Source organism: Cervus elaphus, chromosome 4, assembly GCF_910594005.1.
Source record: "Cervus elaphus chromosome 4, mCerEla1.1, whole genome shotgun sequence".
NCBI classification, from domain to species: domain Eukaryota; kingdom Metazoa; phylum Chordata; class Mammalia; order Artiodactyla; family Cervidae; genus Cervus; species Cervus elaphus.
Window position 1 is genome coordinate 29,479,228 of NC_057818.1, and position 26,455 is coordinate 29,505,682.

The following is a 26,455-nucleotide window of genomic DNA, read 5'->3' on the forward strand; positions in this document are numbered from 1 at the left end:
CAGACTTTGTCTAAGGGATGACAAAATCAACTTAGGCTTTTCCTCTATTGCCTCCACTTTAGTTTATGAATGTATCCATATGGGGTAGAAAAGTAGTTCTTGGCCCTCACTATGCAACTTGCAAGCAGTATAAAATTGGAAGAGTTTTGTAGGTGTTGAGCCTCAGTTTCTTAAGTTGCAAAGCCAAATAAATGGGCTGGGGTGGTCTATAAAATATATCATTAAATGCCACCATTTCTGGCTGTCATAAAAATAGTTGACTTCCTGGACATTCTATAATCTCCTGAATTGAGTTTCTAGTAAAGGTCATGAGAGAAGCAAAGATTTACGGTGAGCGGAAGGAAAAATAATAAGACCACATAAGACACTAAGGGGTGGTGAGGTGAATTAGTTCCCCTAGTTGCAAAAAAATGCACACAAGTCCCTAGTCTTTGCTACCTTATACCAGCTTTCTCCCCAGAGTGGGGCCACTTCTGTCTCTTCAAAGATCTACAGTAACACAGTGTTTGCGCTGAATGCCTTCAAGATTTATGACAAGTATTTTCTGCACTGATTTCAAGAATTAGTTAGGACCCTCAGAACCAAAAGTAGCATCACTGAGATGATTCCCTCCAATCCATCTACTTTCCTGACAATGAACAGTGATAATGTATGAATATATAGACTCACTTGATTGCACACCTATAAAAAATCCATGTATATGCAAAATGCTGTGCTTGTCCCATTCTCAAAATTTAGGTACTTTGGAAGATAAACTGATGAAGGGTTCAAATATCATCTGGGAGTTGAGGAGGGTAGGTCAAACTAAATTGTTTCTTATTTATCTCTGCACAGAATAAGCTCAGTAAACATTAGGTAATTTACCTAGATTTTCATTGGACATCTTAAATACACTCAACCAATCAAAGTACAGAAAGGAGACTAGCCCTAAGTTCATAATGTGTAAAGGAAAGAAATGGTATGATTACTACTTGTTCTTGCAGCATTTCATCTCAAGGCCAGCATGTCTTACAGCCAACTCACTTTTTTGACTAGTAGGTTTAAACTGTTCGCCAGTCTCTCTGGGGAATAAATAAGGGAAATTTAGAAACCTTGTGCTGAATACTGGTTTCTAAATTAAATGCAGGTCTATGTGTGTATGTGTGTGCAAAGTACTTTTACACTGATAAACAGAAAGTTCAACAATATCAAAGGCATTTTTTAGAATGCCAAACCCATGATTTCTACACCAGTTTTGAGTATGCACATTGAAAAGAAATATTGGAATGACAAGATAGCAAGTGGGATTATGGAAGAAACAGAGTTTTACCAGAAAGGTGAATGATGGGGGAACAGGCAGTCAGGGATGACAATTTCTGCTATTGAAATGACCAAAGAGGAGCTTAATGAAATAACATAAAGGGTGGAATATTTGAAATGTGTTAAAATACCAACTTTCAGAGTATTGGTAACATTTAAGCTGGTGGGTTGCCTAGGGTGAAAATGTTCCAGAGGTGATGGGACCCATTTTAAGACACTCAGTGAGTTTCCTTAACAAAGAAACAAAAGAAGACAGAAAACCAAATGTAATTTTAGTAAAGCAAAATATAGAAGCAAAGTAAGAAAAAGGAGGACAGTTTCCCCTCATCAGCCCACACTGAGCTGTATCTCCTGTCACTCTCGAAATTAATTTCAAAAGCGAATGACTTCTTCACCTTCTTATTTTGCATGTTAACAATATTCCTATAACAAAATTATAACATACTTTATGCTTTTATATTAACTGTTCCCACTAAATTAAATTCTTAAATTAAGCCTTTATTTTATTCAGTAGTATCTGTCAATATATTGGCGTCTAGTATCACAGATGCCAAGAATCTAGAAGATAAGGAAATGTTTGCAAATTAATCTAAAGGTCATAACTGCATTACGAATGTCTCAGTAGACAATTAGGGTCAGGACATGGAGCAAACAATCAAAACAAATGAACGAAGACTCAACATTTGAAATCCAAACCTTGATAGAGGAAGACTGAAAAATGCACCAGACTTGGACATATCCCAAAAAGGTCATTACAGGAATAAGGTCTTTCTTTTTTTGTTTTTTTAACATGTGCACAATTTGTTCCTAAGGAAGTTTTTATTTCCTAAGGATAACCACAGGGATTAAGACATCATTTAGCTAGTTCTTAATCACAATTTTGAACAAAAGCCAAAGATGCTCTAACCACATGATTCTTAATACCGGAAAAGCTCTTAGAGGTAACCTGTGAAGAACCTTTCTTTTAGGAAATGAACCAGTTCAGCTGGAAGGAAAGAGCACTCTGGCTACACAGCTGTGGTCTTCAAATATTTTGAAAAGCCATCAGTGGAAAATGCAATGCATTTACTTCTCTGCCTTAACCCAAGTGGCACAATGATAAACAATCCACCTGCCAATGCAGGAGACACAAGAGATGTGGATTCGATCCCTGGTTGGGGAAGATCCCCTGGAGGAGGAAATGGCAACCAACTTCAGTATTCTTTCCTGGAAAATTCCATGGATACAGGAGCCTGGCAGGCTACAGTCCATAGGGTCACTAAGAGTTGGATACGACTGAGCAAACCCACGCACGCACTTAACAAGATAAAAGTATTATTAATTAGAAGTTTCAGAATAAAAGATTCTTGGGACACAAGCTCACCTCCTTCAAAGGTGGAGAATTTAAAACACACAACAAGTTAAAAATGGGGCTGCTTTAACAGTTAATAAATTGGGTTTGGGGAGAGACAGAGGAAAGTAGGCTTTGTTACAGAAATAAGGTGTGACTAAGGACACACCAAAGAAGAACTCAAGGGAAGCTGAAGTCTTGTAGGCATGTCTGAAGGTGCTGGAGCCACAAGCAGGCATGTCCATGTCCAGAAATAGTATGTGTGCCATCTCTTTCCTTTGCTGTTCAATTTTGTCATTACCTTCTATGGCTCAAACCTGGTTAGAAACCAGTTGACCTGTGAAGTGAGAAAACTCAGCCATCAAAACTACACTTTGCTTCTTTTGGAGAAATTTAGGTTTATTTAAGTCCTTTGTCAGTTTTTTGATTGGGTTGTTTGTTCGATGATATTAAGCCATAATGCCATTTGCAGCATCATGGATGGATCTAGAGATTGTCATACGGAGTGAAGCAAGTCAGAGACAGTGAAATATCTTATGGAATCACTTATGTGAAGAATCTAATGAACTTTTTACAAAACAAAAGCAGACTCACAAGCCTAGAGAATGAACTTATGGTTCATGAGGGGAAAGGGATAATTAGGGAGTTTGGAGTGACATGTACACTGCTGTATTTAAAATGGGTAACCAACAAGGACCCTGTGTATGGTACAGAGAACTCTGCTCAATATTATGTAATAACAACCTAAATGGGGAAATAATTTGAAAAAGAATAGAAACATATATGTATAACTAAATCACTTTGCTATACACTTGAAACTAACACTATGTTGTCAATCAACTGTACTCCAATGTAAAACAAAAAGCTAAAAACTACACCTTGCTGTTTCATGTTGCAAGGCAGGGAAAAGGCATGGCTTCTCATAGCAAACATGCTGAAGTTTGACACGATGACCTAGAGAATTCATATTGTCATTCATTTTGAGTTGCATTCCTGAAACTTAGAAGTGACATTTATGCTGAGTTATTAAAGATAACAGCAAATTAGACTTGTGAGAAAATGGCAACCCACTCCAGTATTCTTGCCTGGAGAATCCGGTGGACAGAGGAGCCTGGTGGGCTGCTGTCCATGGAGTCGCACAGAGTTGGATACGACTGAAGCGGCTTAGCATGCATGCATGCATTGGAGAAGGAAATGGCAGCCCACTCCAGTGTTCTTGCCTGGAGAATCCCATGGACAGAGGAGCCTGATGGGCTGCTGTCCATGGGGTCACATAGAGTTGGACATGACTGAAGCAACTTAGCATGCTTGCATGCAGACTTGTGAACACCTTTCAAAAACAATGCAGTTTGAAGAAATGGCAAGTGCAAACTCCAGGTGACAGAAGAAGACCAGATGCATATGAAGAACAGAAAGGCATCCATTGTGACCAGAGCAGTTTGTAGGGGGATGTGAGTGTGTGTTTAGAGAGAGGCTGTAAACAAACTGGAACCAGATTATTTGGCGATGATGGAGTGCCCAGACGTGTTCTAACAGCTACAGGTATTTATTGAAAAGGATTTACCAGGAGAATAACAAATTCTGATGATTGTTTTAAAAATATTACTCCAGCTGCACAGAAAAGATGAACAAAGACACACAAAATAGTAATAATTATAGGCCCCGTATGAAATTTAGTGTTAGCATTTGTTAATATACTTCTGTTGTTCAGTCACCCAGTCGTGTCTGACTCTTTGCAACCCTATGAACTGCAGCACTCCAGGCATCCCTGTCCTTTACCATCTCCCACAGCTTGCTCAAACTCATGTCCATTGAGCCTGTGATGCCGTCCAACCATCTTGTCCTCTGTCGTCCCCTTCTCCTCCTGCCTTCAACCTTTCCCAGCTTTCCTAGGGTCTTTTCCAATGAGTCAGTTCTTCGCATCAAGTGGCCAAAGTATTGGAGTTTCAGCTTCAGCATTAGTCCTTCCAATGAATGTTCAGGAATGATTTCCTTTAGGATTAACTGGTTTTATCTTCTTGCTCTCCAACGGACTCTTAAGAGTTTCTTCAACACCACAGTTCAAAAGCATCAGTTCTTTGGCACTCAGCCTTCTTTATGGTCTGACTCTCACATCCATACATGACTGCTGGAAAAACCATAGCTTTGACTATATGAACCTTTGTCGGCAAAGTAATGTCTCTGCTTTTTAATATGCTATCTAGGTTTATCATAGCTTTTCTTCCAAAGAGCAAGCATCTTTTAATTTCATGGCTGCAGTCATCATCTGCAGTGAATTTGGGGCCCAAGAAAATAAAGCCTGTCACTGTTAATATGCTTTATAGTAGGAAAATTTATTCAGAAATATGGTTGAAGTAATAATGTAGTTATATGTCTAATTTAAAATGTGAATGGAAAAGCATGACTTTTCTATGATTTGGAAGTGATTTGGAAGTAATTTGCAAGTTTTGTGTATATAGTATAGTCTTTTCCTTTTTCCACCATAGTTAGTTTAGTAAATTGGTGTACCATACAATTGTTGTTATGATTTATTTTCAAAGCAGGATATATTTTTCAAATGTTATAATATATGATAACATAAGTCCATGATTTCAGCAGATCAAAACATCTATTTGATCCTGAGATCAAATAGATCCTTGACATATCTTTAAGAATCATATTTTAAAACACATACAAAGGATTTTTTTTTTTTTTTGGTCTTTGTTATTGCTGGGAAGATAAAAACAAATGTTTACTTTGACTTTTATTTAGTGGTAACTTGCTTTTTGTCTTCCCACATTTTTATTTAAAATGCAGTATTTTTATGGCAGAAGACCTCGTTTTTGACCATATTAAAAAGGTGTGCAGGGTCCCATGTGACAATGCAGGAATCTGTGTGTAGGTCTTTAGATTTAATTTTCAAGTCAGCATTTTACCAGGCATCCCTGGTAGCTCAGCTGGTAAAGAATCCTCCTGCAAGGCAGGAGACCCCGGTTCAATTCCTGGGTTGGGAAGATTCCCTGAAGAAGGGATAGGCTACCCACTCCAGTATTCTTGGGCTTCCCTGGTGACTTAGATGGTAAAGAATCTGCCTGCAATATAGGAGAACTGGGTTCGATCCCTGGGTTGAGAAGATTCCCTGGAGGAGGGCTTGGCAACCCACTCCAGTATTCTTGCCTGGATAATCCCCATGGACAGAGGAGCCTCGTGGGCTCAGTCTGTGGGGTCACAAAGAGTTGGACACGACTGAATGACCAAGTGGTAGAGACTGTCATGTTTTTCTTAAAGATGTCTGTTTAGATATTGATCAGCACATATTTACCAAAAGGAAACAGATGTCAAAGTGAGGTCTTCTTGTCCTCCTACTCAACTATAAACAAGTGTTTACTGAGATTCTGTTAGGTCTTATTAGTCATTCTCAGGCAGATACAGAATTGTGGGTCTTATCTAATAAATTATTGTTGTTTTAGATGCTAAGTCATGTCCAACTCTTTGCAACCCCATGGACTGTAGCCCACCAGGCTCCACTGTCCATGGGATTTCCCGGGTGAGAATACTGGAGTGGGTTGCCATTTCCTTCTCCAGGGGATCTTCCTGATGCAGGGACTGAACCCAGGTCTCCTGCATTGGCAGGCGGGTTCTTTACTATGTAGAGTGACTGTGAAAAGAGCTATCATCCTACTCACTTTCTGTTCTGGAGAAGGCATCGGTAGTCAAGTCTTAAAGTTTTTGTTTAACTCTTGAAATCTATCAGAACTGTGGTTGAGGGAAAGACGCTGTTCTCATAGTCTCAGTTCTTCCATTTGGTTAGAGATGGAATATCCCAACTGATACCTCAACATTTTTTTATTAAAAACTAAAGAAAAAAATGATGTGTTGGGAACTACTTTATAAAGTGTACACCAAAAGTAATATCTCGCTCCCCTCCGGTAGGTTGGAATCCTTATTTTGGAAATCTGATCTTCATTCCCTAGCTTTACCTGTTTTGATGGCTTTTAAGGTCTTGCCCTAAGATGAAGTAAAAATCCTTTAGTGTGGCCTCACGCCCCATTAATCCTCAGTCTCTTCTCCTGTGATTTTTCCCTCTCACCTTCTGTATCCAGTCACAGGAACATACATTTGTCCCTCAAATTTGAGTGTAGTTTTTGAGATCATATCATGTTTTGGGTTCTCTAATGGTGACAAAATGGTGAAAGGATTACTAAAGATCTTTCTAGAGGAGTGATTGCAAGTGTAGTTGTCCCTGTAATGAAGTTAATAAAATGAATGAATGTGGAATATGGCAGGAGGGAGAAGGGATAACCATTTAAAGGAGAATAATACTATTCAGCTAACCTGTATGTGCAGGAATGTGGCTCTGATATTGCCCCTTCTTATTTTCCATCTGAAAGATGTGCAGAGTTTTCTGTGTTGTCTCCCGGCATTTAAATATTGTTTAGTTGCTAAGTTGTGTCTGACTCTTTGTGACTGCATGGACTGCAGCATTCCATACTCCTCTGTCCTCCACTATTTAAATATTGTCTAATAGCTACTAGGAAGAAAAATCAAAATGCTGTGTTATAAGAACAAAATATGTTTGCCTGCTGGATATAGTATTTGGTCTCTGGTTTGGTTTTTTGTCTCTTTTCTAGAAGCATCTTGTCTGGGTCTCAGGACCTTTGCTTATGCTTTTCCCATTCAAAATATCATTTCTACCATCAGCAGCATTCTCTACTTCACTTCAGTAGTTCATGTTCTTGCTTCATGTCTCACAAAAAGTTTCCCTCTTCTTGCTGACCAATTATTGTTGTTTGTCATAATTTCGCACACACACACACACACACACACACACACACACACACACACACACACACACACACACACACACACACACACACACACACACACACACACACACACACACACACACACACACACACACACACACACACACCCAGGATATTTTTCTTACTAATTATTTTCAGTCTGTGTGGTTAGTTCTGTAAACTCCTCAAGACTAGATCTATGTTTCTCCTGATCATAAATGAACCCTAATGTCTCCTTAGCAAAATTTCAGTAAAAATTTGGGGAGCTGGCATGGCATTAAGGGACATTTGTTTCCTATGTGGAAAACATTCCCTTTTCTAGAATCTGTTATCAAATGAGTCTGTAATCATGTTAGGAATATAATTTTTGATTCCAAACTAGGCTACTGATGGTGTTATCTCTTTGCTGTATCACTCAAACTGAGTTGAGTAAAAAGTTAAAACCATTGCCTTACCCTAAAGATGATCTCATTGAAAAATTCAGTCTTTGTAGACCAAGACAAGGTTTATTAAGGGCACACCAAAATACATTGCCTTTGTCAATCTCTGAAAAGTTTCCATGTATTTCCAACAACTTGAACCAGTAAGGCCTAAGGTTTATAACATCTCAAATCTTACTCAAAAAATAAGGGCTATTTTTGCATAAGGACAGTGTGATCTGTAGTTTTCAAACTGAATTGCAACATCCCTATGGACATAACATTATTGCTTGCCACTGGTATGATAGCCATAAAGGGGCCCTGGAAATTGGCTAACCTTCTTGGAGAATCTGTTTTAACCTATGATATGAAAAAATGTATTTTTATATTGATTAGTAGAGAAAACTTTAGTTCTGAGGTACACAAATATATTAGGTTAAGTGAGAAGGACATAAAACATGCTTGGTTAAAGGGTTTCCAGGGGAAAATATACCATCATGCAGTTTTGTGCGTTTGGAAACACTTTGCATTACATTAGTACAAGTGAAATATACTAAATCAGTAGAATTAGGCAAACATGACTCAGTCAGCAAGCTGTGCATGTCTCAGTCAGCAAGAAATTTGAAAATAGAAGGATGGTAAGAGGAAGACTCTACGGTTTTGATTTTCTTGGCACCACATGTTTAAGTTAAAGGAACTGAGCTGGATTTTGGCAGGAGCTTGTACTGAGAACATAACTGCTGGTTAATAAGAAACACTTTGAAGGTTAGATCTACAGAATAAACTGGGTTGTAAACTCGGAAATTTCTTAGCATCACTTCTGCTTTTAATCCCTCCCACCGGCATGAGCACCACAAATATAGGAAAACCAAGCATTGTGACTAGATTGTTTCACCTGCCCTGGCATTGGTACTTGGGATTGGGCAACTGTAAGCTTTTGTGGTTTTTTTTTGAAAATGTATAAAGTATCTACCACTACTGATAGGAGGTTAATATTTCTGTGTTTCTGTGTAGATAGAAAAATTAATTTGAATTTAATATTTAGTGTAGATGTACATGTTCCAGCATATATATCTACAACTATTATGTGGTGAATGCTTTGTGATATAAACGTACTTTTTCAGTGTATAGTTCCGCTTTTTAAAATGCCTATTTTGTGCTTTACAATAAATTGTATGAAACCTTCAAAAAATTTTAAAATATTAAAAACTATGACTTTTATAAATTGACTAGGTTAATTAGCAACTGGAACAACAGAACTATCTTGTTTATCTATATTTTGTGATCTATCAGTCAATATATCATCTATCAATATGTCAACATATCAAAATAGGAGCATTTATTAATAATCAAATAGTAAGGACTTAACGCAAAGCTTTTTTCTTACCTTTACTTCTCATTCGGTAAACCACTTTAATATCTGTTGTTTGATTTCTTCTTTTTGTATGACTAGCTTACTCTTTCTTGTGACTTTGTTTTGCTTACCTGTTTATCTTTGTCTGTGCTGTGTTTTGTTGGGGCACACGGGCTTTCTCCGGTTGCATGGAGCAGTGGCTTTCCTGTTGCAGAGCGTGGGCTCCAGGGGCACAGGCGTTAGCAGTTGTAGCCCTCGGGGCCAGGAGTTGTGGTGCGTGGGCTTGGCTGCCCCGCGGCATGTGGGATCTTCCCAGTCCAGGCACTGAACCCATGTCCCCTGCACTGTCAGGTGAATTCTTCATCACCCTACCATCAGTCAATCCTATTGGTTGATTTCTTAACTATAAATATATCTTCATATAGATTTATCCCAGAAACAGATCCTGAAACATGGTGTGAAACGCAGATAGTTTTTTCTGAAAGATGCAAGGATGTAAGGAAGAAACATTTTAAAGGAAAAGTGACTAATCTAGGGTATATTTTTAAATCAGTTCACCATGAGTGAGTAGGGATTAATCCTACAGAAAAGATTCTAGGAAAAAGTAGGCAACACGTGCCTCAAACATATTGCACTTGCTGGGGGAAAGAGCCAGGATGCTTCTAGAACTTTTCCATTTGGCAGTGGTCAAGTACTGCTCTGGGTGGTTGTTCATTTCTTCACACTTCTGACCATCCCCAGTAGTAGGCATAGCCGCCTTCTGGAAAAAGTCCTCAGGCACAGATTTGGCAGTGGCAGTTATCTGGAGCACGGGGAAATACAGTCCAGAGATAAAGTTAAAATGCTGGCAGTGTCCATTCTAATACATTCATACTAAATATTTGATGTTCCATATTTTTCATAATTGATTATTCTGCCCTCAAAATAAGGATTGAACTCACACTGCAGCCTCCAGTTATTTTTTGTGCTTCAAAAATTTATTATAATTTTTGTCCCTGTGTTGCTCAGCTTTGAGTCTTTTAAATAATACACATCATGTTCGTCTTCTAGAGGTAGTATGTTTTGATATTTTCTTTTATAAGTTGAAGATATCAGGGCCCACCCACCACATCCCATGATTCTCGTCTATTCTTTTCGTATTCCATCTTCTCCCTTTGTATGTCTACTCTAATAATTTAATTTGCTTCCCTGTATATAACATTGTATGTTATATTTACATGGTTTTCTGTGACATACTTAATCTCTAAGCAGGTGGTTAGTTGACAATAATAAATAATAATAAATACTATTAAATACATACAAGTTCATTCCAGATACCATCCAGTATATATTGTTCTTAAATTTCTACAAACATCTGCTTTATTCTGGCTTGATAACTCTTTATGTGTGCCCTACAATTTTCATCCTGGGAGTCTTTTCATTGATTTTTGTGGCTGAAACTGTCATTTCCTAGATTTCGTATAGTCTTTCCTCTCTTTTTTTATTTTACTAGAGTATATTCTCAGATTAATTCCTAAGGAATGGTATATTAATGGAAATATCTCAGTGCACAAGTCCTCATATATATAAAGATGTATTTTTCTTATATATTTTGTAGTTTATTTTTATTTATTTATTTTTTGATTGGAGTATAATTACTTCACAATGCTATGTTAGTTTCTGCTGTACAACATGAATCATTTATAAGTTTACATATATCCCCTCCCTCTTGAGTCTCTCTCTCGCTTCAGCATCCACTGTTTGATAGTTTAAATCGGTATACAATTCTAAGTTGAGTATCATTTAACCCCTAAAACATTTGACACCCTTTTGTACCTGTTCTAACAGTCTAGTTTATTTTTAAGTGGCTTGTTACTGTTCCACTCCACATTGACTGCCGCTTCGGAATATTGCCTTTATTCCCTGTGATTCTGAAATTATACAGTGGTGCCTAGACATGAACCATTTCAATTATTAAGCAAGCCTTTTACTGATGACTGATGTTCTTTAACTCTAAGAGTTTGAATCCCTTCTATCTTAAATTTTTTTTCATCCATATTATTCTTTCCTTTTGGGATGATGTTTGTAAGATGTATATTTCAAATCATTCATCTATTTTTTGTTTTCAGAATTTTTATACTTATGATGAAATCAGAAGAATTTACTGGTTTTGTCTTTCAACTTTAATTAATTTATATTTACCTTAATTTTAGCAATTTTATTTGTCACTACTTTTTGATTTTGATACTTTTCATGGCATTTTGTTCTTTATGGATGTAGTATATTAAAGACTCTTCCACAAGTAACACAAGACCAAAATAGGGAGAGGGAAAAAACATTTTGAGGGTACAACAGAGACTCATTTTTACATAGATCTTGACTTTAAAACATATATTATTACTCTGCAATAAATACTTGGCAAGCCCTGGAAGACTTTTGATGGTGAAGGGTGAGAACAAAATACAGTACCTGTTATTGGAGAAAAGCTAGTCAACAGAAAGATATCCCAATAGTTTATGGAGGCAAGAAGCCATCCAATATGCCTTTAGAACTCACCCCACTTTGTTCTCTTCATTTGGAGTATTAAACCATTAAAGATACTTTAATCATTCATTGTTTTATTGGTATTTCAGATAAGTTAGGTTACTCTTAAAGATTTACTCACTTTACACTGGGATTCTTCACTTTTCTGAGATCCAGTTTCTTAACGACAAAAATAATAACATTTGTCTGTCTCATCAGAATTTCCTCTAAATATCAAAACAATACACACAATTATTTAGAAAACTTCTAATACCATGTACTGTATCAGGGGGCTTCTCTGGTAGCTCAGACAGTAAGGCATCTGCCTATAATGTGGGAGACCTGGGTTCGATCCCTGGGTTAGGAAGATCCCCTGGATGAGGGCGTGGCAATCCACTCCAGTATTAGTGCCTGGAGAATCCCATGGACGAGGAGCCTGGCTATCTGCAGTCCATGGGGTCACAAAGAACCAGACACAATTGAACGACTAAGCACGCACTCTATCAGGAACATAGGGTTAATATGAGTTAATCCTTATGAGAGAGCATGTCACAATATTAGAAGACAGTCAACAATATCAGAATAGAGAGCAAGAAATGCTATAAGGAATGAATTTTATGTCAAGCAGCTATCACTGATAGAGATTTTATTTGCAAGCTGCTTAAATTAACGTAGAGAAATGAATCTCTTTTTAAAGCAGCTTTATATTGGGTAAATTGCCCATTTTACCTAAAGTAGATAAGTATAAACTCAAAAGTTTGCTAAAAATCAAACACCCAAGAAGTGATAGAATCAGTACTTAAAAATAATTTTGACTAAATCCCTCATTCTCAGTTCCTCACCAAAGATTTTCAAGAGCATACTATGTTTCAAAAGAAAATTTACAAGAGTTACAAAATGTGTTATAGAGTAGACAGGAAAGATTGGAGTTTACAAAGCAAATACTTGTCCTAAAATGAAATGAAATTAATAGTAAAAATAGTGTTTGATTAATGAGCTTCTTTAAAATAATGTCAACTGTAGATGTCAGGTGAGTTTCTTCAGGGATGATATGACTTTTCTAGCCAGGGAAGTAAAATTTGAAACTTAAGTTTTCAACTAGGACGATGTGATGCTTCAGACTAAAGAAAAAAAGAATAGCATTGGCTAAATGCAGGAAGCTGCTGTCCCTCTATTTCTTAACCATGAATCCTATTATTAGAGACTAGGTAGGATCATGTGCATGGATATGAAAATTGGAATAATTTACAAAGACAGGTGTATTCTCTTTCCTGATTTTCAACCTCTGCACTCTCCAGGAACTGCATCCACAAAATCATCATGAGCAAAAGCTCCAGAAAATAAGAATTATAGCAATCCAGGCTTAAAAAGTCAGAAGCATTTACCTGCAAAACAAAATTGTTTGTGCTGGTCTGCACACATAGCCTGGCTAGGTTTATTTTAGCATAGAAAGTATCATTAAATAATAGTTCTGGGATTACAGATAATCCTGGAGAAGACTAAAAGTCAGGTATTTAACTGAATATAGCCTCACTAATGTTTTGCTAGCTATATTGAATGTAAATTAATATAAAAATGCTTTAAAACAACTATACTCCAATAAAATTTTTTTAAAAATGTTTTAAATTACTAGATTCTAACTTCTAGTAGTAGATAACTGATTATGATCTCTCCAAAACTGGCACATTGGTCTTCCCAGATGGTTCAGTGGTAAAGAATCTACCTGCCAGTGCAGGAGACAGAGAATTCAGTCCCTAACCCGGAAGATTCTACATGCCGTGGAGCAGCTAAACCTGTGTGCCACTACTACTGAGCTTGTGCTCTAGAGCCCAGAAACCACAACTGCTGAGCCCTCACCATGGAAGCATCAGTGCCCTAGTGCACAAGTTCAAAATCAGGAGAAGCCACCACAGTGAGAAGCCTGTGCACCACAGAGAGTAGTCACCACTCACTGAAACTAGACCAAAGCCTCAGCTCAGTTCAGTTGCTCAGTTGTGTCCGACTCTTTGTGACCCCATGGTCTGCAGCACGCCAGGCTCCTCTGTCGGTCACCAACTCTTGGAGCTTGTTCATTCATGTCCATCAAGTCGGTGATGCCATCCAACCATCTCATCCTCTGTTGTCCTCTTCTCTTCCTGCCTTCAATCTTTCCCAGGATTAGGGTCTTTTCAAATGAGTCAGTTCTTCACATCAGGTGGCCAAAATATTGAAGCTTCAGCTGCAGTGTCAGTCCTTCCACTGAATATTCAGGACTGATTTCCTTTAGGATTGATTGGTTTGATCTCCTTGCTGTCCAAGGGACTCTCAAGATTTTTCTCCAACACCAGAGTTTGAACGCATCAATTCTTGGGCACTCAGCCTTCCTATGGTCCCGCTCTCACATTCGTACATGACTACCGGAAAAACCTTAGCTTTAACTATACAGACCTTTGTCAGCAAAGTAATGCCTCTGCTTTTTAATACGCTGCCTAGGTTTGTCATAGCTTTTCTTCCACAGGGAAAGCATCTTTTAATTTCATGGCTGCAGTCACCATCAACACTGATTTTGGAGCCCAAGAAAATAAAGTCTGTCACTATTTCCATTGTTCCCCATCTATTTGCCATGAAGTGATGGGACTGGATCAGTACTTTACATAACATATTACCCCTAAATTAAGCTGTTTAATACAGGTGACATTTATTATTTCACAACTGTTAAGGTTTACAAATTCTGGCATAGCCTCTCTGGATATTCTATTTTAGAGTGTCAGAAGGCTGCAGTCAAGGTATTAAGAAGGGTTATGACTTTGTCTGAAGGCTCAACTGAGTAAAGATCCAGATCCAAGGTTATTCACATGGCTGTTGGCAGGATTCAGTTCCTTGCAGACTGTTGGCCATGTGGCCTACAGTTCTTTGCCATATGGGTCTCTCCAATATGGCATCTTGCTTTATTGAAGCCAGGGGAAAAAAGGAGAGAGGTTGCCAATAAGATGGAAATCTCAGCATTGTGTAATCTAATCGTGGAAGAGGCATCTTATCTCTTTTGCTGTATTCTATTTGTTAATCTCTAGGTATAGCTCTCAATCAAGGGCAAAGAATAACACAAAGACATAAATTCCAAGAGGCAGGAATCACTGGTGGTCATTTTAGAAGACTTACCATTATAAGTTTATAGTAAATGCTGAATATAAATTATATATATTAAATATGATAAATAAGTAAGTAATATTGATTAACAATTATGTGTCAGGTGCTGTGCTATATATGTTGGGGATCCTTAGTCCCTGCTTTTTAGAGGATATAGTAAAGTAAGGGATGAAAAGTGAAAGTGAAAGTCGCTTCAGCTCAATTCAGTTCAGTTGCTCAGTAGTGTCCGACTCTTTGCGACCCCATGAATTGCAGCACGGCAGGCCTCCCTGTCCATCACCAACTCCCGGAGTTTACTCAAACTCATGTCCATCGAGTCGGTGATGCCATTCAGCCATCTCATCCTCTGTCGTCCCCTTCTCCTCCTGCCCCCAATCCCTCCCAGCATCAGGGTCTTTTCCAATGAGTCAACTCTTCGCATGAGGTGGCCAAAGTACTGGAATTTCAGCTTCAGCATCAGTCCTTCCAATGAACACCCAGGACTGATCTTTAGGATGGACTGGTTGGATCTCCTTGCAGTCCAAGAGACTCTCAAGAGTCTTCTCCGAAAGTCGCTTAGTTGTGTCCAACTCTTTGTGACCCCATGGACTCTACAATTCATGGAATTCTCCAGGCCAGAATACTGGAGTGGGTAGCCTTTCCCTTCTCCAGGGGATACAGAAGTGTAAAAATTAAAGTCATATAATAAAAATGCTAACCTATAGTTCTTATGGAATGCATAAGGTACAGATGGAATAGAATGTGAATATTTTGTTGAGTAAGTCAGGGTAAAATTTCTTTTGAATATAATGGCTGAACTAGAGTAGTTATATCTCAACTTTATAGATGGGTATTTAAGGATGATGCTTCGTTTTCCTTCTCTGAAATTAGAAATAATAAAATTGCATTTCTCATAGAGCAAATAACAAGTTGTAATGTGTGTGTGTGTGTTTATGTGTGTGTGTGAATGTGTGTGAAGCAAGGAGTGAGGGATAGACAGATATTTTGAACTACCAGGGATTTTTCCCCAAACAAAATGTGCTTTCTTGTAAAGTTTGTTGAAGAACCATCTGTCCCACAGATTTTAGGTGACCCAGTGAAGATCTGTAAGGGAAGACAGATAGTCTAGTAGATGGAAAGATAGGATACAGATGCAAAGATAGACCCAGGTGTAACTCCTTGCAGTGTGGCCCCTGTCTCCAGAAATGTTCAGGTTAATTGTGTATTAGAGAAAATTGACTAAGTTTGTAGTTTTGAGCAAAACTGTTCTAAAACCAGTCTATTCAGATGGGATAAACGAGGTCCTTTGACACCAGGGCATTTCAGAGGATGTGTTGTGAAGGAGAATTTAATGATCTGTAAACTACCACATCTGTTGACAGTTGCTCTCCACTGTTATCACAGACAGCAAAATGAGAGGAAGTGTGATTTTTAAAATGAATGTATTCAAGAATGTAATAAAATTGTGAATAGACACAAAATGCATAAAACTATGCAAGTGTCTTCTGGGAGGGACTTTCTTACTTATCTTTTACATTGGATAAATGATATTTATAAAAGTGGATTTAGATTATTCAAGAACGTGATTCAGAGTCATGTTGAAATTCAAATCCTGGGTCTATTAGTTACTAGCTAAGTGTCCTTGGGTAAGTCCCTTGACATCTATGAGCTTAAGAACACCCATGTATAAAGTTGAGGTATAACTACTCACCGATTTGTGTTGAAAAAATGAGAATTACTGTGTGTGTGTGTGTCAGTTGCTCAATCATGTCTGACTCTTTGTGACCCCGTGGACTGTAGCCTGCATGCCTCCTCTATTCATGGGATTCTCCAGGCAAGAACTACCCACTGGGGTGGATATCTGTTCCCTTCTCCAGGGGGATCTTCCTGACCCAGGGATCGAATCTAGGTCTCCTGCATTGCAGGTGGATTCTTTACCATCTGAACCACAAGGGAAGCCTGATAATTACCATAAAAATGCTTTAACTGAATATGCATTTGAGTTAATTTTTTGTAATATGCCCCTTACACATCTCAGAATGCCTTCCACCTGCCTCTTCATATATTTCATAATTAGAGAGTATTTCTTCAACAGGTTGTTGTTCTGTCACTAAGTCATGTCTGACTCTGTGATCCCACAGACTGCAGTGCACCAGGCTTCCCTGTTCTTCACCATCTGCCAGAGTTTGCTCAAACCCATTTCCATTGAGTTAGTGATGCATCCAACCATCTCATTCTAAGCCATGTCTGACTCTTTGTTATCCCATGGACTGCAGTACACCAGGCTTCCCTGTTCATCATCTCCCAGAGTTTGCTCAAACTCATGTCCATTGAGTTGGTGATGCATCCAACCATCTCATTCTCTGTTGCCCCCTTCTCCTACCCTCATTTTTTCCCAGAGTCAGGGTCTTTTCCAGTGAGTCGAATCTTTGCACCAGGTGGCCAAGGATACTGGAGCTTCAGCTTCAGCATCAATCCTTTTAGTGAATATTGCTGTCCAAAGGACTCTCAAGTGTTTTTCTATAGCACCACAGTTCGAAAGCATGGACAGATTGCCATCTACCGAGAATCTGTTTTCAAGAACATTCCCGCAAAGTAGACTGGCTCCAAGTCAAGTCAGCAAAGGTGACTGTTCTCCAGGATTTCCAACACTGGTTAAGTCTGAAGAAAAAGTGGAGCAAGGAGATGACCTCCCTAATCCAAAGAGAGATCCTTTGAGTGTTCACTTTGAGCAGCCAGTGTTGCAATTTTCCAAAGCCAGATCCATAATAAAGGCTTGTTTATCTAGACTAAAGCCTCTGAGCTCTGTGTGGTATATTGCTTCTGGTGCTTATATGGAGAGATTATTTATTCATCCTCTGAATCCCAGAATTGTACTACTTGCCATTTCATAATATAGCTTAGAGCAAAACTTGGCATTAACAGATTGAAGGTCACTAGACTCAGGATTTGGGGTAGACAAAAGTAAAGTTGAACACAGAAAATGCACTTGATAGATTTTGAAAGCAATCCAGTATTGAAACTAGAACATGATTTCTGAAGGCAAAAGCAAGAGACAAGTAGTAAGAAATTAAATCAAATGAAGTATTGTTAGAAAAAGTCTATGCCTGATGGCCATGGCTTAAAATGAATAAATGAGACACGGATAGCAAATCACAAGTAAGGATGAATTTCCTTCTAATTTCTCCAAATAATTGTCCAGTCTCTATTCAACATTTCTAGGGAGAAAAATTCAAAATTCAAAAAAATCCATAAATGTTAATTAAAAGTCGTTACTCATAAAATCTTCCATAGATAGATTACCTGTGTGGACCATGAGCCCGTCGTTCTTTTTTCTTTCTTCCTCTTCCTTTTTTAGATATCCTATTCTATGCCTTTATCACCACCCCTGCTTCCACCCTCATGATCATAATCCTGTCCCACCCAGGCTTCTTAGTTCAAATCCCCTCCATCACTACACATACCATGGCTTTAAGATGTCTCCTCTTTCTTGTCATACATCTGTCCTTGTCCAAAGGAAGAAAGAGAAATGAGGTATCATGGCTGTACTACTGTTAGACATTGCTTCCTCAAGTTCCCTCATTTTCAGTTCCATGTGAATAGTTTATATAGAAATTGCCTACCTTGGATCTGAATGTTATTGGTGGTGTTGGTATGAGAGCCTATATATGAGGACACTATAGAATGTCTAGGTAACAGCAAAGATGAAATAATTGCTGGTTGTTGCAGTTATTGGTGATGCTATTAATGGTGTAACATTATCATTATTCTGACTGTGACAGTTTCTGGACTGCAAACATCTTGAGCATGGAACATTCATATTTTCTTGATGCATATCTCACTCAGACCTTATTGTAGGATCTTAATATATAAGGTGAAGGTGACCAGAAATTTTGACAACTTGGATGATAGGAAAGAAAATCTCAACACTGAACCTGGAAAGTTTCTCCAAAAGAACCTTAGGAGGACAATTAAGGATAATGCCCGTCCTCAACTCAAAACCCATCATTTAATTTTAGTGTATAGAACATCAAATTAAAGTGGCCTTCCTGGATCCTGAGACTGAAGCTAATGTTAGCACACTAAGTTGTTAAGTGGAAACAAAATTTGAATACTCCTGTTTGCTTCTTCACCTTATGTTCAGATTTTCTGAGCATCTAACCAGACTTCTCTTTTTTGGAAGAAAAGCCATGGCTGGAGGATGCAGAAAAAGTCATACTTTACCTATTGGTCAGCTGAGGAAGGTGTTACAGTTCATAGGCACACAGGAGTCCCCTGGGCTGTTTAGGCAGAGGCAGAAAACACACATAAGCAACTCTCTGAGCCAACAACACAGTGGTCCTTTTTATTGATAATTATCTCTTACATATCTGAATAAGCCTAGGCTCCTGAAGGTGTAAAAAATGCCCCAGAGGTATAGCTAGCAAAAATTAACACTCCAGTGCTCATCCTAATTAGGATTTAATTAGAGAATTAAAAAAAATGCCGAGCACATGTTTTTAGCAAGTATATAATCATTGACTTATTGCTTGTAGGTTTTCTACATATTTTTCATTGTAAATATCCAATTATAATTGTCATTTAGGTCAGACTTTAAGAATTCAAAGTCTTATTCAAAATAATTAGAATTTGTTTCCTTAAGCATAATGTCCTCTAGTATAGTTTTTACCTCTTTTAATTTACTGTGTAGTCTACACAGTTCCATCTCCTAGCATAGAATTTGGGTGGTGTTTTTCTCATGATATGATGTGTAAGTCTTCAACAAATTCCCTTGTCTTGTATTTACAACCAGGGTGTAGGGGGAAAAAATGACAACCACAGGTATGTCCTTGTTCCTAAGAGATTTGTTAACAAACCGTGAATGTAAAACTGCAGTCTTCTTTTCATGGTGAATGCTGTGTGTATGCTTTCAACTCTGACCAAACTTTTGAAGTGATTTATTGAAGACCTGTTTTGACCTTCCCCTGATAATATTCAAATTAATGTCACAGTTGGAAAAGAAAGTGGTCTATGCCATGTGAGTTCCACCAAAGGTATAGAAACTGTTCTAAGTTTGATTTGTGACCACTGCAACCAGCTTTTAAAAGCCACAGCTGATGGGGAAGAAAGTCTGATGTTGATTTCTTAATCACAGGGCCATTATAGAAATAATAGGTTGCTACAATAATCATCATTACCCCTCTTTCTGATGGTGTTTCAGTGCCTTTTACAGCCACTTCTAATAACCATTAAACTGTTTGGTCTAATGAGTGAGAAGACTCTAACATCTTTATTCAAAAGTCACTAATGATAATCGCCACCTATCACCCCATTCTCTGGAGCCCAGAATGTATGTCTGCTGAATCCCATTATCATCCTGCAGGTCTGCATCCCCATCTTACTAGGCTCCAGTAATTAGGCTTAATTTATATCTAATCCAATGATAGCTATAGTCATCTCTCAAATTTGTGTTTTCTGATGTGTTGGGGTATCACTCAACTCTGAGAAAAATATTTTAAAGATTTTATTGAAAAAGTCATAAATATGATTAGTGACAGCTTTAGTGTCAGTACATCAGTCAAAAATTCATGGCTGCATTCATTTGTACCGTGTGGAATTATGGTTAAGAAGCAAAGCACCTGGAGTATAATAAACCTGAATCTGAAATCCTGGTCTGTCTCTTAATAGCTATTGTAACCCAAGGGAAATTGGCTTTTCTGAAGCTCAGTGTTCTGTCTCTAAAATGGGAATAAAAGTGACTTCGCTGGTAGTCCAGTGGTTGGGACTCAGTGCTCTGAATGCAGGACACAGATTCAATTCAGGGTGGGGAACTAGATCCCACATGTTGCAACTGACATCCCATGTGCTACGACTAAGACCTGGCACAGCCACATGAAGTAAATAAATAAATGAGTATTTTAACAAAAACAAACACATTCAAAATGAGAATAAGAATAATTATTTTCCCATTTAGTAGTTTAAGTATTAAGCCTAAAACCGGTAGCTATTATTATGTTATCATCATCATTATTACTGTTACTGTTCCCACCTCACATGCATCTCCTTTTTTATAGACAACAAAGAATCCTACACAGTTATCAAATTAAGTACATGATTGGAACTCCTAAAATGATTTAGGTTATGAAAACAATTCCAGATGTGAATGTGGAATGGATTATTTGGGTCATTGCTATGGTTCTGTGAGCAACAATTGAATCTTTAGGATTCTATTACATATATACCTGGCCTGAGTTAGAAGATATTAAGAAGCAGAAGCAGAAGATATTAAGAAGAGGTGGCAAGAATACCCAGACGAAGTATACAAAAAAGATCTTCACGACACAGATAATCACGATGGTGTGATCACTCACCTAGACCCAAACATCCTGGAATGCAAAGTCAAGTGGGCCTTAGGAAGCATCACTACAAACAAAGCTAGTGGAGGGGATAAAATTCCAGTTGAGCTATTTCAAATCCTAAAAGATGATGGTGTAAAAGTGCTGCACTCAATATGCCAGCAAATTTGGGAAACTCAGCAGTGGCCACAGGACTGGAAAAGGTCAGTTTTCATTGCAATCCCAAAGAAAGGCAATGCCAAAGAATGCTCAAACTACTGCACAATTGCACTCATCTCACGTGCTAGCAAAGTAATGCTCAAAGTTCTCCAAGCCAGGTTTTAACAGTATGTGAACACTGAACATCCAGATGTTCAAGCTGGATTTACAAAAGGAAGAGAAAGCAGAGATCAAATTGCCAACATCCACTGAATCATCAAAAATATAAGGAAGTTCCAGAAAAACATTTACTTCTGCTGTATTGACTATGCCAAAGCCTTAGACTGTGTGGATCACCACAAACTGTGGAAAATTCTTCAAGAGATGTGAATACCAGACAATCTGACCTGCCTCCTGAGAAATCTGTATACAGGTCAAGAAGCAACAGTTAAAACCAGATATAGAACAACAGACTGGTTCCAAATAGGGAAAGGAGTACGTCAAGGCTGCATATTGTCATCCTGCTTATTTAACTTATATAAAGAGTACATCATGAGAAATGCTGGACTGGATGAAGCACAAGTTGGAATCAACATTGCCAGGAGAAATATCAATAACCTCAGATACGCAGATGATACCACCCTTATGGCAGAAAGTGAAGAAGAACTGAAGAGCCTCTTGATGAAAGTGAAAGAGGAGACTGAAAAAGTTGGCTTAAAACTCAAAATTTAGAAAACTAAGGTCATGGCATCTGGTCTCATCACTTCATGGCAAATAGACGGGGAAACAATGGAAACAGTGGCAGACTTTAATTTTTTTTTTTGCGGGGGGGGGCAAAATCACTGCAGATGGTGATTGCAGCCATGAAATTAAAAGATGCCTGCTCCTTGGAAGAAAAGCTATGACCAACCTAGACAGCATATAAAAAGCATAGACATTACTTTGCCAACCAAGGTCTGTCTAGTCAAAGCTATAGTTTTTCCAGTAGTCATGTATGGATGTGAGAGTTGGGCTAAAGAAAGTTGAGTGTTGAAGAATTGATGCTTTTGAACTGTAGTGTTGGAGAAGACCTGAGAGTTCCTTGGACAGCAAGGAGATCCAACCAGTCAATCCTACAGGAAATCAGTCCTGAATATTCATTGGAAGCTGAAACTCCAATACTTTGGCCCCCTGATCCAAAGGACTGACTCATTTGAAAACACCCTGATGCTGAGAAAGATTGAAGGCGGGAGGAGAAGGTGACAACAGAGGATGAGGTGTTTGGATGGCATCACTGACTCAATGGGCATGAGTTTAAGTAAACTCTGGGAGTTGGTGACTGACAGGGAGGCCTGGCATGCTGCAGTCCATGGGGTCGCAAAGGTCGGAGACAACTGAGTAACTGAACTGAACTGAGTTGAAAAGCTGGCAAATTGCTGAAAAACATATGAATAAAAGGGGTAAAAGTGGGATGCAGCTTGTTTACAGAATATGTATGAAGTATAAGGACTGAGCTAAGGATTTTAATAGACAAATATTTTCACAAAAAGGTCATATGAGGAGATAGCAGTATTTCTCTTATAGTGCTAAATAAAACTAAGCTTACAGAGGTAAACAATGTCTAAGATCAAAGAACTAATGAATGGTAGAAATGGTGTGACTCATTCCAAGTCTTCATTTAAAGATACATAAGCTGTATCACCTTTTGAAGAATTCCTGAAGTTCATTCTGGTTGGGGCATATACTTACAGATTGGACCCACAGAATGTATAGAGGATATCAATGATGATATATTTGTTCTTGTTCAGTTGCTAAGTTGTGTCTGACTCTTTGCAACCTCATGGACTGCAGCAGACCGAGCTTCCCTGTCCTTCACTAATACCCGGAGTTTGCTCAAATTCATGTCCGTTGAGTCAGTGATGCTATCCAATCATCTCATCCTCTGCCACCCCCTTCTCCTTTTTTCTTTAGTCTTTCCCACCATCAGGGTCTTTTTCAATGAGTTGACTGTTAGCATCAGATGGCAAAAGTATTGAGCATCAGCATCAGTCTTTACAAAGGATACGCAGGGTTGATTTCCTTTAGGATTAACTAGTTTGATCTCCTTGCATTCCCAGGGACTCTCAAGAGTCTTCTGCAGCACCACAGTTTGAAAGCATCAATTCTTCAGTGCTCAGCCTTCTTTATGGTCCAACTAACACACCTGTACATGACCACTGGAAAAACCTTAGCTTTGACTATATGGATCTTAGTTGGCAAAGTGATGTCTCTGTTTTTTAATATGCTGTCTTGGTTTGTCATAACTTCTCTTCCAAGGAGCAAGTGTCTTTTAATTTTGTGGCTGCATTCATCATCCACAGTGATTTTCTTGAGCCTAAGAATATAAAATCTGTCACTGCTTCCAGGTTTTCCCCTTCTATTTGCCATGAAGTGATGGGACAAGATGCCATGATCTTACTTTTATGAATGTTGATTTATAAGCTGGCTTTTTCACTCTTTCTTTCACCCTCATCAAGAGGCTCCTTACTTCCTCTTTACCTTCTGCTATTAGAGTGGTATTTATCTTCTTATATGAAGTTGTTTATATTTCTCCCTGCGATCTTGATTCCAGCTTGTGATTCATACTGCCTGACATTTCACATGATATACTCTTCACAGAAGTTAAATAAGCAGAGTGACAACATACAGCCTTATTGTATTCCTTTCCCAGTTTGGAACCAGTTCATTGATCTATGTACTGTTCTAACTGTTGCTTCTGGACCTGCATACAGGTTTCTCAGGAGACTGGTAAGGTGGTATGGTATTCTCACCTCTTTAAGAATTTTCCACAGTTTGTTGTGGTTCACCCAGTCAAAGGCTTTAACATAGTCAATGAAGCAGAAGTAGATTTTTTTTCCTTAAAATTCCCTTGCTTCTCCCTGATGCAATGAATGTTGACAATTTGATCACTGGTTCCTCTGCCTTTTCTAAACCCAGCTTGTACATCTGGAAGTTCTCAGTTCTCACAGTGCTGAAGCCAAGGATTTTGCCCATAACGTTAGTAGCATGTAAAAGAGCAGACTTGTACAGTAAGTAGTTTGAATATTCTTTGACTTTGCCCTTCTTTGGGGTTGGGATAAAAACTGTCCTTTTCCAGTCTTGTGGCCACTGCTGAGTTTTCCAAATTTGCTGATATATTGACTGCAGCACTTTAGCAGCAGTATCTTTTAGGATTTGAAGTAGCTCAGCTGGAATTCCATCACCTCCACTATCTTTGTGGAGGCCCACGTGATTTCATACTCCAGGATGTCTGGTTCTAGGTGAGTGACCACACCATCGTGATTATCTGGGTCATTAAGACCTTTTTTGTATACTTCTATGTGTTCTTGCCACCTCTTCTTAATGTCCTCTGCTTCTGTTAGGTTCTTATTGTTGCTACTGTTTATCATGCCTATCCTTGCATGAATATTTCCTTAATATCTCCAGTTTTCTTGAAGAGATCTCTAGTCTTTCCCATTCTGTTGTTTTCTTCTGTTTATTTGAATTGTTTATTTAAGAAGGCCTTTATATCTCTCCTGGCTGTTCTCTGGAACTCTGCATTCAGACGTGTATATCTTTTCCCTTTTTTCCTAGCCTTTTGCTCCTCTTCTTTCCTCAGCAATTTGTAGAGCCTCCTCAGATAGCCACTTTGCCTTCTTGCATTTATTTTTCTCTGGGATGGTTTTGGTCACTGCCTCCTGTACAGTGTTAGGAACCTCTGTCCATAGATTTTCAGGCCCTCTGTCTACCAGGTCAGATCCCTTGAATCTATTTGTCACCTCCACTGTAGAATCATGATATATAGTATAGCATTTTCAGGTGTTGAAGGACCTCAGAAACTAGATATTTCTTTGGGTACCCTTAAAACTAAAAGTAATGTGAAAATGGCACACAAAATAGGTAATTAATCTTTTGATCATATTTGACATTGATCCGATTCAAATTTATATCATTTTCCCATTTTTCTAATGTACATAATATAAAAAGAAAAGTTAAAAAAAGAGTATTTTAGATAATGACATATGATGATGGAATGTGATAGGAATTATATCATATTAGGGTTTTTCATGGAAATATATCTAGAAGAGGGACTTAAGGGACTTACCTGGTGGTTCAGTGACTCAGCTTCCACACTCCCAAAGCAGGGGGCCCAGGTTCACTCCTTGGTCAGGGAACTAGATTCCAGATGCCGCAACTAAGACCCAGGGTGGCTGAATAAATAACTAAAAATTTTTTTTTAAAAGATCTGGAAGAGAAACTTTACTTTTCATGAAAGAGATTATTTTAAAGGGACACAGGTATATCCCCAGTATGTAATGTTAGAAACAAAGACATGTTTTTCAAATCACATTCATAATTAAGGGGATTTTTTATAAAATACAATTCTCTTATTGAAAATATTAAGTCTTGCTTGAGGAACAATTGTATGGTTTCTACTTCTGAAGAACTCACACTCTGGTCATGCTTGTGGCAAAGAAACTAGATGGTAGCTAGTGCTGTAGATAGAAAAAGAGATCCTTGGTTAGGAAAAAGAATCTAAGCTTGCTCCATGAGAGGTTATGGATTTTTCATTCCCATTAACTGTGTGTCATTGAGCATCTCAAGTTGACAATAAACATAAAATTCATTTTAGAATGTGAAAACTCTGCTTATCATGTCATTAAAAAACATTTTATGTGAAGTGTGGCCTCTGAATAATACTGATATGTAGAGAGTTAAAAAGGAAAATAATGATAAAGATAGAAATAGAGATAGAAAAGGGGAGAAAAATTATGACAGGTGAAGTAATAATTAGAAACTTATATCTGTTATCTTTTAAAAATATTTTTATTTATTTACTTATTTGGCTCTGCTGGGTGGGTCTTAGTTGCAGCATGTGGGATTTTAGTTGTGGCATGTAGGATCTAACTCCCCAACCAGGGATCGAACCTTGGGCATTGGGAGGATGGAGTCTTAGCCATCAGGCCACCAGGGAAGTCACTGATAGCTGTTATTTTAAAGTCAAGATTCAGTCTTGATGTTTCACGTTTTGTAGCATATGAGTTCACCAAGGGAGAATAACATTCCTTTTCATAAAAATAATTTGTTCTGGGGATGTTCATGTAAGGATCACTGACCAATGTAATAAGCGATCCCCTAGATTATCAAATTTGCCCAAAATATGAAGATTATATAATATAAGATTATATTCT

General features: G+C 38.1%; 1 pseudogene; it reads right to left on the reverse strand.

The window, feature by feature from the left end:
• The window catches only part of LOC122692729, a 139,581-nt pseudogene that overhangs the window by 88,558 nt on the left and 24,568 nt on the right, over positions 1–26,455 (reverse strand).